The sequence below is a fragment of the Crassostrea angulata genome, chromosome 1 (assembly GCF_025612915.1).
Source record: "Crassostrea angulata isolate pt1a10 chromosome 1, ASM2561291v2, whole genome shotgun sequence".
NCBI classification, from domain to species: Eukaryota; Metazoa; Mollusca; class Bivalvia; order Ostreida; family Ostreidae; genus Magallana; species Magallana angulata.
This window is the reverse complement of record NC_069111.1, coordinates 25,125,832-25,137,909: the sequence shown is the minus strand read 5'-3', so window position 1 is coordinate 25,137,909 and position 12,078 is coordinate 25,125,832.

Here is a 12,078-nt window from a genome sequence, read left to right as displayed (position 1 = left end):
ACACCAAAGAAAACAATAACAGCCAGTGGTGTCACTTAACAGGTGCACAGGTAAAGCACCCAAGCCACGTGAGTCGTGACTAATTCTGTCTGGCCAAGCACGGTCGGTAAAAATCAAAGTGAGTTTGGAACACTAGCTTGAGTGTTTATACAAGCTACCGATAAAAAAGCATTTCATAAGAGTTTTTAAAGTTTATATAGTAGCGGTACTATGAATTACAGGGATGCTATAGACATTACAACAGAGATCATTTTTAAATGATTCTGGAGAAATACATGTTGTTTTGTGAATTAAAAATCTATCCTATATATAAGGCAAAAAATAATTTCAAATTAATATTATTTTCTGGTGTTTTCTTCACTGGGTTTCACTGCAAATTCAAAATAGGCAAAATAATTTTTCTGTGTTTACCCTAAATGTCAGCATGCAGTGATGGTTCAATACTGAACAATAAGCGGACTTAATATAAAAAGTTGGCACTATTGACTTCTTGTATTGTACCATGTATTGTATGCTTGTAGGCTAGCACTTCCAGCATCAGCCAATTTCTCGATCGGTTTCGGTATCATGTAAACAAAATAATAGTTTTCTGAACATATACAGCAACACAAGTTGTAATTGCACACTGGTAGTCATAGAAATTATAAAATTTAAAATGATTGCAAATGCATTAATTACAATGGTAAAATAAGGTATCTAACAGTATTTGTAATATATATTTTGCATTTCACGTGAAAAAAACGTCGTTTACGCAAAATCTCCCCCTTAGCCAAGTTGGTAAGGGGGAGATTCTCCCACATAGCAGCTTTGAAAGGTTAACAGGTATGTATATCGCTATTAAGAATATGCTACATTTCTAAAATGTAATAAATTAAATAATATAATAAGTAATATATTAATTAATGATATAAAATATTTGAAATATATAAGGACATAAATCAAACGGCATCCATACATTCTGAAAAGGCCATTGTGATTGTTGTTACATGGACCCATTTTTTATTCTGGCGATCGTTTCATTTCGGTGAAATAAAATTCAATTTAAATTGTATGCACCATTTTTACTTATTATAAACTTGGCCTAGTTACAAATTGAGTTTTAACTAAATTGTTAATGTGTCTTCATTCTCTGCCATATCATAGAGCATGTGGGTGACGTAGTTAGGTTCATAAGATATAATAAGCACGCGTGATAAACGTCGTACTCAGAGGGCTTATTTGAATAAAAAATAAAAATATTTTTGTTAATAATTTTATAAATTATATTGTTCCAGATTATATTTAAGGTGACGGAGTTTGTGTACTCGGGGCTGGGTCCCTCTATCTGAAAAAAATGTTCTGGATCTTGATCTGCGTATGCAGAGTTCCTTCAAGCTTGTTGGTACAAAAGCAGATCCTTGATCCGCTCCTCGTGTCAATTAGTTAAACAGATTCGCTTAAAGTTGAATATGTGCTTTAAATAATTTGATGCACGCGGGTTGTTTCCAAACGACTTTTTGCCCCCCCCCCCCCAAAAAAAAAAAAATTCGGCAAGAAACCTTGTTATGCGAGGCAAAAAGAGGGCATTAAATTGGAGTTATATATAACTAATGATTTATTTACACGGAAAATGCAATAACATAAGAATAAGTAAAGACATTTTTTCTGGTTGATATAAAATCTGCAGACATGTATACATGTATGTTTATTTGTTTAAATACTTACAACAAACATGTACATTTCAATACGGACAACTTTTCTTACATTTATCTTCATTACATGTTTCAAAAAATTGAAAAATCATGCATGGTTAACATTTTTTTTTAATAGGTTTTTTTTTTATAGGTCCTAAATGGGCTTCCGTATTTATGTCTCTGTTCAAATATATAAACAACTAGACACGATCTCGTTGCGAGCAACGAGGAGGTCTTCCGAGCGATTTTTTGAAGGTTATATGACCTTGACTTTGATATTTGACCCTTTATCTCCTTATTGGGGCAACAACAAAAAATTGATGGTTGAATTTTATTAGGAACATCATTCTCAGCATTTTATTCTATATTGATTTTCAAAATAATGTTTTTTAAAATATTTGTTCTGTTTGAGGTATGTTATCAAAGTTTGGTACTTCTGGCCCCTTAAAACCCATTAAAACCCCTTAATACGGAACACATGATAAAATAATATAAATATGTTGTTAAATAAATGTGAGATGAACATTTTTGCTTCCTAAACATATAACAAAACATTTTTCAGTAAAGTGCTATGGAAGAAAGACTTTAGAGCCCTTTTGGTCCCTAAATTGAAGGGCCAGCCCCTTTTTCTTGGCATCATACAAAAGTTCTTTTGATATTAAACATATTTTGTTCAACAAGTGTTTAGAAATTCTTTGCCGTTTTTGAGCCATCTGGGATATGACGTTTTAGGGGCCGACCCCTAATCTACTTATTGGGGCCAGATAACGAAATTTTTATGATTGAATATTGTTTAAAACATCATTCTAAACATCTTTTATTCTATATTGCTTTTCAAAATATTTCTCCTTTTTGAGATATATTCGATCGAAGTTTTGGACTTTTGGCCCCTTTAAACCCCTAATTACGTAACGCATAATAAAAAATTTATAATGTATAGTTTAATTAGTAAAAGATGAACATTTTTGCTTCTTAAACATATGACAAAATATTTCTCAGTAAAGTGCTATGGAAGAAAGACTTTAGAGCCCTTTTGGTCCCTAAATTGAAGGGCCAGCCCCCTTTTCTTGGCATCATACGAAAGTTCTTTTGATATTAAACATATTTTGTTCAACAAGTGTTTAGAAATTCTTTGCCGTTTTTGAGCTATCTGGGATATGACGTTTTAGGGGCCGACCCCTAATCTCCTTATTGGGGCCAGATAACGAAACTTTTATGATTGAATATTGTTTAAAACATCATTCTAAGCATCTTTTATTCGATATTGCTTTTTAAAATATTTGTCCTTTTTGAGATATATTCGATCGAAATTTTGGACTTTTGGCCCCTTAAAACCCCTAATTACGTAACGCATCATAAAATTTTTATAATGTATAGCTTTATTAGTGAAAGATGAACATTTTTGCTTCTTAAACATATAACAAAACATTTCTCAGTAAAGTGCTATAGAAGAAAGACTTTAGAGCCCTTTTGGCCCCTAAATTGAAGGGCCAGCCCCTTTTTCTTGGCATCATACAAAAGTTCTTTTGATATTAAACATATTTTGTTCAACAAGTGTTTAGAAATTCTTTGCCGTTTAAGAGCCATCTGGGAAAGGACATTTTAGGGGCCGACCCCTAATCTACTTATTGGGGCCAGATAACGAAATTTTTATGATTGAATATTGTTTAAAACATCATTCTAAGCATCTTTTATTCTATATTGCTTTTCAAAATATTTCTCCTTTTTGAGATATATTCGATCGAAGTTTTGGATTTTTGGCCCCTTAAAACCCCTAATTACGTAACGTATAACAAAAAATTTATAATGTATAGTTTTATTAGTAAAAGATGAATATTTTTGCTTCTTAAACATATGACAAAATATTTCTCAGTAAAGTGCTATAGGAGAAAGACTTTAGAGCCCTTTTGGCCCCTTATTTAAGGGACCAGCCCCTTTTTCTTGTTATCAAACGGAAGATCCTGTAAATATAAATTTTATTTGCTCTATATGTTATGGTAAAATATTTTCAGGAAAGGAGATAAAGAACGAAAACCATTAAAAATTACGTCGTTTTTTTAAACTCGATTTTCGGGTCCAGGCGAGCTTCGACGCCTTTGAAGCCAGACAACCACAAATGCCTTTAAACACATCTACAATCTTTTGTCTACAATCCCTGAAAATTTAAATTCAATATCTTTTTTCGTTTAGGAGGAGATAGCAGGACAAAATGACCCTCTAAAAATCAATAAAACGTCAATATCTCCCGAACGGAAATGACGTCATTAAAATAAAAAATTATATATAAGGTTTTTATCAATATCTACAAGATCTGAAATTTTCACGAAAATCGGACAAGTCGTTTTCAAAAAATCGCTTGTACAAAAAAGCGTAAGAAAAAAAAAATAACTAGACACGATCTCGTTGCGAGCAACGAGGAGGTCTTCCGTCTGATTTTAGAATTTGTTCTATCTTGATTTTGCTATTTAACAGCTAAACATGATTTAGAATAAAAAAAAACCCAGGGTCTACATTCTAGGGGGCCAGATACTATTTTGTTACAGTGGTAAGAGCTTTGTTCAACAAGTGTTTAGAATTCGTCACTGTTCTTGAGATATCTTAGAAGAAAAAGTTTTAGGGGCCGGTCCCTTATATCCTTATTGGAGCCGCTGAACCAAATTTTGAAGGTTGCATGTTGTTAAGTACATCATTTTTATCATCTTTTCTTCTATACTGCATTTTAAAATATTTTTTCTTTTTGAGATATAGGTGTCATAGTTTTGGACTCTTGACCCCCTAAAAAACCCTCATTACATAACACATGACATTACATTGCTTGGATACATAATTGTAAGATAAACATATTTGCTTCTATAGCCTTTCACAAAATATCCCTCAGTAAAGAGATACTGATGAAAGACTTTAGAGCTCTTTGGTCCCCTAATTAAAGGGGCCAGCCCCTTTTTCTTGATATCAAATAAAAGGTCATTTAAATCTCAACACATTTTGTTCAACAAGTTTTTAGAAATTTGTTACCGTTCTTGAGATATATAGGAAAGAACGTTTCAGGGGCCGATCCCTGAACTCCTTATAGGGGCCTTTTAACGAAATTTTGAAAATTGCATATTATTAAGTACATCATTTTGACTATCTTTTACTTCTATAGTCCATTTCAAAATATATTTCCTTTTTGAGATATTGGTGATCAAAATTCTGGACTGTTGGCCCTTAAAAACCCCTAATTATGTAACACACGATAAAATCATTACATTGCTTTGATATATAACTGTAAGATAAACATATTTGCTTCTATAATCGTTCACAAAATATCCCTCAGTAAAGGGCTACAGATAAAAGACTTTAGAGCCCTTTGGTCCCCTAATTTGAGGGGCCAGCCCCTTTTTCTTGATATCAACTAAAAGGTCATTTAAATCTCAACACATTTTGTTCAACAAGTGTTTAGAAATTTGTTACCGTTCTTGAGATATATAGGAAAGAACGTTTCAGGGGCCGATCCCTGAACTCCTTATAGGGGCCTTTTAACGAAATTTTGAAAATTGCATATTATTGAGTACATCATTCTGAGCATCTTTACTTCTATACTTTATTTCAAAATATTTTTCCTTTCTGAGATATGGGTGATCAAAATTCTGGACTTTTGGCCCTTAAAAACCCCTAATTACGTTACACATGATAAAATCATTACATTGCTTGGATACATAACGGTAAGAGTAACATATTTGCTTCTATAACTGTTCACAAAATATCACTCAGTAAAGGGCTACAGATGAAAGACTTTAGAATCCTTTAGTCCCCTAATTTGAGGGGCCAGCCCCTCTTTCTTGATATCAAATGAAAGGTCTTGTAAATATAAATCTTTTTTGCATTACAAGTGTTAACAAAATATTTTTCAGAAAAGAGACAAACTAAAAAAACCATTAAAAATTACGACGTTTTTTTAGTCTCAATTTTCGGGACCAGGCGAGCTTAAACGCCTTTTGAGCATGACAAATATGAACGCCAAATAGCACATCTACAATCTCTTGTCTACAATCCCTGAAAGTTTGAACTCAATATCTTTTACCGTTTAGGAGGAGATCCCTGGACAAGCCGACCCTCTGAAAATCGTTAAAACGTCATTTTCTCAAGAACGGAAATGACGTCATCAAAATAAAAAAATGTATATTAAGTTCGGATTAATATCTATTAGATCTGAAAGTTTCACGAAAATCGGCTAAGCCATTTTCGAGAAATCGCCTGCACAAATTTTGTAAGAAAAAAAATAATAATAATAGGGAAAAAGAAACCGAACGAAAACAATAAGGTCTTCCGTTGGAAAACGGAAGACCTTAATAAAAGGGAAAAAGAAACAAAGCAATAACAATAAGGTCTTCCGTTGGAAACGGAAGACCTTAATTTATATGACGGAGAATTTTTTAAACGTTGACTCTAATATTCGACAACCAAATATGATCTGGAAATGGGGATGCAGTTTTCATCTGACTGGCCAGAGACTATTTCGTATCAAAAATAAGAGCTAGGGATGACAAATTTAGACCCCTACTGGTCCCTACTGGCCCTTGATTTGAGGGGCCAGCCTCTTTTTTGATGATATGACGTGATTTTGATTTTTAACTATTTTTTCCCCAAAAGTGTTTAGAAACTCTGTACCGTTCTTGAGATATCTGGACAATAAAAAAGTTTCAGGGTCCAACCAGTTATCTGCTTATTGGGTTCATTAAATGAAATTTTGACATATCGATAAATTGGCTGAGCTGTTTTGTAGAAATCGCGTGCACAAAATCGGTAAAAAAAGAAATTTCATCCAGGATCATGAAGCAAACTTAGACTCAAGTCCAAACTTGTAAACTGTCTTAATGTCTATTGATTGAAAACACTGACAAAATTGAAATGCTATTTTATAAATTTTATATATAGTAGGGGTAGTATTTTTCGATATATGACTTATTAAGCGACTGATTGATAAAAATTCAGGTGCCTGTGATACCACGAACGTCATCAGTAAATTATCAGATGAGAAATACCTATTTATCTCGCACTGACCATGAAAGTACAACTTCAGACCGTAAAAAGTTATATAATTATGTCAATTTCACGTGTTAGTTCCAGTCAAAACGATGTGTATTGCCTCAAATTTTATTTTTAAGAGATAAATGCGGCTGTTCCGAGCACCTCCCTAGCACATTTTCACTGCGTGTTTTCACATAAAATATATAGCCTAACGTGTAGTAATAATCGTATTAAATTGCCCGTATAATATTAGGAACATGATTCAAAGATATTATATAAATAAGTAAAGAGTATTAAAAATCCAAAGAAAAATTTTGTCGTCTGCATGTGATTCCTTTGATCGATACACATGTAAACAATCCAAACAAAACCATTGGGGTTACACGGAGCAGCCGTCAAAATGACATAGATCGTCTCTCTATAGGAGAAACGATCTGTAGAAATACTGGGCTGTTAGTAGAATAGAAATAAAGTTATTCTTGCTATCGTAAATGTTGCAGGATAACCTCCTTGGTCTAGAAATGTTGTTTGAAATATAAAAGCCTCGGCTAACGCCTCGGCTTTTATATTTCAAAACAACATTTCTCGACCTCGGAGGCTATTCTGCAACATTCACGAAAACTCGTACTTTATTTCTCAAACAGCCAAATCGTCTCCTGTGAGACTTTGAGAGTCTGACATCATCATGGTTATTTCGTGCAGTCCGTGATTTTTCTTAAGTCGCTGTAGGGCTCGACCAATCGATAAACAGGGCGTGTCAATTTCTGTCCTGTCACTTTCATGTCAGTTTCAGCCTCTGTAGATTTCGACCAATCGATACACGGGGCGTGTAGATTTCAGTCTGGCTGTTTCTATAAATAGATAAATGTAAAGAAATAATGTAGAACATTGCTTTCAGAAATTGTTTAACCTGTTGATCCAAATCTCTGTAGAATCTTTCTTATATAGCTTTGATTCGAAATTGTTGACATCATGATCGGGCTTGGCTGTGTTTACAATAAGAGATTGAATTCTTGAGATAAAAAAAACCCAAAACACTTTTAAATTAGTTAACGTGTTGATCCGAAATATGTGTGACATCATATTTACATAGTTTATATTTAAACGTGTAAAAATCATGATCCCAGGGAATTGAGTGTAGTCACAGTAGGAGGTTGAATTTTTATAATTACAAAGTATTATTCCCTCTATTTCTTACGGAAACCTATAGTTAATCATAGCTCTATAGAAACAGCCAGACTGAATTCTACAAGCCCCGTTTATCGATTGGTCGAAATCTACAGCTGCTGAAACTGATAAGAAACTGACAGGACATATATAGACACGCCCTGTTTATCGATTGGTCCAAACCTACAGCGACCTAGAAAAAATCACGGACTGCACGAAATAATCATGACGATGTCAGACTCAAAGTCTCACAGGAGACGATTTGGCTGTTTCTTTTAGCTAACATACTTACGTAATACGTACATTGACAGTAATTTAGTCAATTTTACTTACTTTTCATAATCAATTTATCAATTAGCTAAAAGAAAGATGTTAATATAAACAATAAAATGCTTTCTTTGATGATTCATTCGGGTTATGAAGGTAGCGATCAATGCAGAAAAAATTTACATAACCCGCTAACGCGGATTATGTATTTTTTCTGCAATGTCGCTACCTTCATATCCCGAATGAATCACCAAAGAAAGCATTTTATTGTTTAAATAAATTGATAGAAATAATGCAAAACAATGTTTACAAAAACTAATAGACCTGTTAATCCGAAACTTGTATGAAAACATCCAAAGATAGTTATCTTTCAAGCGTGTAAAAATCATTATCCCCGGGGATCGGGTGTGGTCACAATAGGAGATTGAATTTTTACATAGAATTATTTTTTAAAAAAGATAACAGAGAAATAATCTAAAACACTATTCTCTTTGGTGTTCCGATAGGGGCAACTTCGACCTTCGCATTTTCTTTTTTAGGGCAAAGATGCGAGAGTGCGAAGCTGCGAAGGCGAAGGAGCGGAAGTGCGAAGGTGCGACGATGAAGCGCGAAGATGAAATTTAAGTACGAAGATGCGAAGGAGAAGCTAGGAGCTCCTTGGCTTTCGCAACTTTGCACTCTCGCCTTCGCAACTTTGCCTTTTTTGATTGCATTCAGCAAGATAGAATTTGATGCATGCACCGTACTCGCCAAGGTTTGCCGATTATCTCAGATATTATTGGACTATTATTATACTTTCATTTTAATACTGAACTCTGATTGGTTTAGACGCGGTTGGTAATTCGTTCTATTACCCTCAGCGTTAGCAACACACTTGGCAACGGGTAACACTATATAAATAGTGCCTGTTTTGGAGGGTAAGTGCTAAGTGTGTTGCTAACGCTGAGGTTAATAGAACGGATTGTCAACTGTGTCTTAACCAATCAGATTTCAGTATTTAACATGAAAGTCTATAAACTTGTTCCGGACTTGTGATATTGCTACAAATTTTAGCATCTTTGTTTACTGAATAAAATATCGACGATAAAAAAATCGCGTTTTTCACCAAAAAAAAAAAAAAAGAAAATGATCGTCAAACTGTTTAGAAAACTATTTAAGAGATAAACAAAGGAGAAAAGTCAGTAAAATATATCGGAGAATACATGCAATGCTTTAAAAGGACTTGGACACGATTTGAGCTCAAAATTTTCGAAATCTATTATTTCAATTTTTATGTCTAGAGTTGTCAATATAGATGTTTTCAATGCTTTGACAAAATAGAAAAAGTCAAATATCGAGTTACAAGCAAATTACAGAGGTTAGAATTCTTTGTTTTGTAAACAAAGCTTGAGTCCTATTAATGTTCACATATTTGTTGTACTGGTATAAATTTCAATCTAATGTTGTCTTGTTGTGATGAAATTATTAATGAACCCATTGAATCAGTCTATTAAGTTATTTTGATAAAGAAATTTCTTTACTTTACAGTATTTGTAAACAAATATATGACTCGAGCTTTGTTTACATAACAACGACTTCTTCCCTCTCTATCTCGCTTGTAACATGACTTCTTACATTCAAACTTTGGTGAATCATTCAAAATACAAAAGTAAACCATTTTATACATAGAAATCAAAAATAAAATGTTCATCTGAAATCGTGTCCAGGTCCCTTTAAATGTAATATAACTTTATGAAAAAAAAGTACTTTGTCGTTTTATTATCTGGGTGCGGGGAAATTGACACCACTTGTATATGGAGGGTAATCGTGTTCAAGAATCCAGACATGTAAACTTGTAAATCCGAATATGTAATCGTGTTGGTGTGTAAGTCTGGGTATGAATATGTCAGGCACGTAGCATCGTTTTTGAAAGTGGGGGGGCCAGACCCATCCAAAAAATCTTGACAAGCAAAAAAAAAAAAAAAGGGGAAACTTAAAGTTTCCAAAAATCTTCAAAATCCTAATCCGGGGGGGGGGGGGGGGGGGGGGGGGGGGGGGCTCAACTATACTTCCAAAAAAAAATTCTTCCCTACCAAAATTTTTTTCCCTCCAAATCATGAAATTCCTAATCCGGGGGGGGGGGGGGGGGTTACTTCAATTTTACTACTCATTTCCTTATTTTCATATCAATTTTTTACTAACTTCCAAAAAAGTGGGGGGGGGGGGGGGCCAACTCCATTATAATTCATATTTTTATATGTAAATTTTAAAAAAAATTGTTGCTGCGAGAAAAAGTGGGGGAGGGGGGGGGGGCCTGGCCCCCCCCCCCCCTTCTGCCCCCCCCCCCCCCTGATGCTACGTCCCGTATGTGTAATTCTGACCGTGTAACCTATAAAACTCGGGCATAAACACGTGTAAGATTTGACTCAGTTCCTTCGCATGATGCACAATTCGCAGCTTTATTGCTTTCATCAGTTAATTAAACCTTCAACTTTGCACACTTTCAATCCGTAGTCTTCAGACACGGCAATAACACATCTGACGTAATACAAATTGACAAATTGACAAATGTAAAGTCTAGGCTACAAGTTTGTCGAATTTTGACATGACCTTATATGGCAACTGCTTTGCTGCGGGGAAACGGCATGCCGTAATCGCCGGAATGGATAAATCATAAACATAGTATTCAGCTTAACTGTTGCAATAAGCTTTAAATGAAGGACAGTTATCTATTTTCTATCGAAAATACCGGTATTATTTTTAGAATTTTTTTTTAGTTATGATTGAAACTGGACCAAACAGGAAGAGGGTCATGCACATAAAAATCGTCGCCGATGTGACGAATGCGCTAATTTCTGTAATTTATTCTCATGGTATTGTATGATAAGGGTTAAAAAGAAATGCCTAATATCTTATTTCTCTAAACTAATTTGACATGTAATTTAAACTGGAATATAAGTAAATGCGTACTCTTTTCTAGAAATGAGACGGATCAAGAAATTTCTTAAGGGGGTAAATATATTTTGAGCGGCATGAGGTTCGGAGACCGCCGTGAGGTCTCATGTTGTAACTCCATTGCTTCTGAATTCTAAGAATTTTTAGAGAGAATTTTTAACCGGGTTTTTCGATTATTGAAAAAGTGAAAATGGCGGGCGGGTGAGTGGCTTTCTAAGAAAAGTTGTTATCCAAAGATATTATGATTATAGACCATCCTTATATTTTTCTTATATTTATTCCGTCCATATTCCGGCGATTACGGCATGCCTTACCTGCAGCTAGCCTTTTTCTATCGGTGACGTCACTGTTTCCATAAATGGTCATGTTAAAATTCGACAAACTTGTAGACTTTACATTTGTTGATTTGCAACATGTCAGCCATGATATTTCAGAAAACGGAAATACAAATGCAGAGACTACAGATAGAAAGTTTGTATTATAGTGGCAAGTTACATGTAAATAACAAACAGCATTTAACAGCTGCAATTAGCATCTGCAGGAAAAATTAGATTGAAGGCCTGCGGGGTCAACTCTAAAGTATTCATCCCTGAGTTTTATAGGTTACACGATCAGAATTACACATATTCATACTCAGACTCACACACCAACACGATTACATATTCGGATTTACAAGTTTACATGTCTGGATTTTTGAACACGATTACCCTCCATACTTGTACGCATCTGTCCTTATTCTTTTTTGAGAACTGGGCAGGCATAGCCTACATCCATGTAGGCTATGCCTGCCCACTTCTCAAAAGAGAATAATCTGTCCTTTGTAGATTACCATGGCCGCCAGTAATTGGGACTTTTATTTTTATTTTCTAAAACAATTTTTTAGGAGTAACTCCCCCCCCCCCCCCGGGTACGTTTTCTCTTGGGTACGTTTTAACGCCTCATTTATTCGAGACAGCGATGGATTTTTAAAAAAATAATTTATTGACAGAACATATATTACCATTTTAAAAGTGTAATTGCGTAAAAA